The following is a 2,754-nucleotide window of genomic DNA, read 5'->3' as shown; positions in this document are numbered from 1 at the left end:
TTATGTATAACCGTGATGCATACACTAAGAAACTACAGTAATGATGTCAATCTCATATAAAGGAGACCCTAGGCTAGCAGGCATCATGTAATCAGGAAATTCTATCATGCAATTCCTGAAGATCCCTAGCCTAGTACTAACATGATGTTCTAACATATCTCATAATCAAATAACTTGTATTGTATTTTGGGGTCTACTTACTGGCTTCGGCTGATCGTACACCCTGCATCCTCCTTTACTTATTTTAAAAACCTTTTTGAAAAATCGTTTTGAAACCTTTCCTTGATTTGAGACTAGAGTTACACGCATGTTCCTCCAATTCACTCAAACCAAGGCTCTGATACCAACTTGTAACACCCAAAAATTCAAGCCAATTTAAAACTTTTTAAACAACCCAAAAACCATTAGTTATTACAAACTTGTTTTCAAAATGTATAATATCAGAGTATCCCAGAAACATAGTCATAAAAAGTGAGGAGCTGTACGATCACGCCTTTGCCTTGCCACGATCCCCTGATGTACCTGAAACAATAAACTGAAACTGTAAGCCCGAAAGCTTAGTGAGTTACCCCCAAAATACCGATACACATACAGTCCACATAATCATGTCAGCAACATCATAACATAACAAACTGAACAGAATAGCACGTAACGGGTCCACAGCTTTACAGACTGGAATACCCCTAGGCCCACAGTGTGAGTCTAGAATACCTATCGAGCCCTCAGCTCACATCTGGATTGCCACCAAGCCCTCAGTACGAGTCTGGAATGCCTACCGGGCCCTCAGCTCGTATCTGGAATGCTCCCAAGTCCTCAGTATGAGTCTGGAATGCCTACCGGGCCCTCAGCTCATATCTGGAATACTATGGGGTTTGTTGGCTACCGCACGGAGCAGTACAACCTCAACCCATCCCAGTTAACATGTCGACATGTAACAGATAAATGCACATACAGGTAATCAATCAGTATCACAGGCAGTCCTACAGACCTACCCTCTAGCATATCAAACTAGCATGCGTAACCAACTCATACTTAAAATAATACAACTACTAGGATATCATATCCAATGGGCCGGCCTTGGTGCCTTAGACCCCTTAGTATAGTGAGGATAACTCACCTGGCACTGCTGAAGTCCCGCTGATACCACTCCAGCTGCTGGTTGACAGATTCCCGAACTGTCAACATCAAACAACACCCAATTAATAATTAGGTTACAACCCTAAGGTCCAACTCACACTACAAAAGCCCAAAAGTCAAATAATGGGTCACAGCCCAACATATGGCCCAATTTTCCAAATTGGGCCCAGACCTTTACATGGTCTTTCCTTAAGGCCCATTCAATTATTCCAATTCAATTCCCATGGCCCAATATCACATAATCATAAAGGCCTAAACATGGCCCATTTATGGCCTAATTTTCCAAATTGGGCCCAAGTCCTCACATGGGCCTTATCCTAAAGCCCATCTAATTACTCTGGTCCCTTAACTTGTTCTTGGATGGTCCATCAATAGTCCAATCGCCAAAGCCCAATAGGAAGGCCCAATTTAAAGCCCGAGTGGGATTAGGGCTTTCTCATGAAATGATGATTAGGGTTAAGTGTTTCTTACTTAACCCAATAAGGACTTAATCCATTAAGTCCATTATTATCTTAAGCTAGTTGCCAATGATTATTAATTGTTATTTTAAGTTTAATAATTAATTCTCGTGTGTGTGTCCCGATCGATTCCCACAAATTAGGGTTTTATGCCATTAGGGTTTTCCAAACCCTAATTAGGGTTTTCCAACCCAATACTAGCCCATTAGTCCAATGGTTGGGCTTTTAAGTCACTTTGGGCCTTATTGGGCCCATTAGGGTTTCATTGATCCCACATTGTCCAAACATCCCCCAAACGAGGTCCAAACGCAAACAAAGCACACCGCCACCCGACACGGCGGCCGGTGGCGGCAGGAGGCGGCAACCACCACCCTACGGTGGTGGTTTAGACTTTTCTTTCATTTTTCATATTTTTGTTAAAATTACAATAATACCCTCTCAATACACACACCACCACTAATAACACATACTAAGTACACACACACAGCCGCACCGTGGCGGCAGGTGGTGGTAAATGGCGGCAGCCACCATGGCTGGCGGCCATGGTGGTTCCCATACAATTTCCGACCTACAGAAAACACGCACACAAACACATTTACACAACTTCTGTTGTGAAATAACCCAAGCCACCCACCTGGCAGCGATGGTAGCACAAGGAGTCCGGCAGCAGCGGCGGTTGATGGGTCCTAACAGCCGCGAAGAAGAAAGTGGACGGAGCCACAGCAGCGGCGCAACGCCGGAACAGAGACGGAGAAGGGAAAGAAAAGCATGGCAGGGAGGTGGTGGCGGTGGAATGCTTGAACTCGTCCGGCAGCAAACGTGGGGGGGGATTCTGGTGGTCGCTATCGCCGGTGGTCAACAGCTCTCCGGGCTCAAAACGTCTAGCAGCCACGCTGTGGCGGTACCCGGTGGTTACGGTGGTCGAATGGCGGTGGAACGGTGGCAGCACCCGACAGACGATCTTCCGGCTTCAATAGATATGGCAGCGGTGTTATTTGGTCCGGCGACCCACGTAACCAACGTCACGGAAGGCTACTCGTCGCTGTCGTGGTTGCACCGTCGGTTGGCTTGGATGCGGCGGCCGGACATAGCAGCCATGGATGCGACGGCTGGAGAATGGAGGAAGGGAGAAGAAGGAGGGTGGCGGCTGAAGTTAGAA

General features: G+C 46.4%; 1 long non-coding RNA gene across 1 annotated transcript; it reads right to left on the bottom strand.

Annotated features, from left to right (window-relative positions):
* Positions 1-408: 408 nt before the first annotated feature.
* Positions 409-2,325, bottom strand: LOC145123893 (uncharacterized). Its single transcript, XR_013715401.1, has 2 exons — positions 2,230-2,325; positions 409-522 (listed from the first exon to the last, which is right to left on the bottom strand). It is a non-coding gene; the product is annotated as an uncharacterized LOC145123893 (long non-coding RNA).
* Positions 2,326-2,754: the final 429 nt, after the last annotated feature.

Source organism: Lactuca virosa, chromosome 7, assembly GCF_052849685.1.
Source record: "Lactuca virosa cultivar CGN04683 chromosome 7, Lactuca_virosa_CGN04683_v6, whole genome shotgun sequence".
NCBI classification, from domain to species: Eukaryota; Viridiplantae; Streptophyta; class Magnoliopsida; order Asterales; family Asteraceae; genus Lactuca; species Lactuca virosa.
The sequence above is the reverse complement of the archived record's forward strand: the minus strand, read 5'-3'. Positions and strand labels throughout refer to the sequence as shown.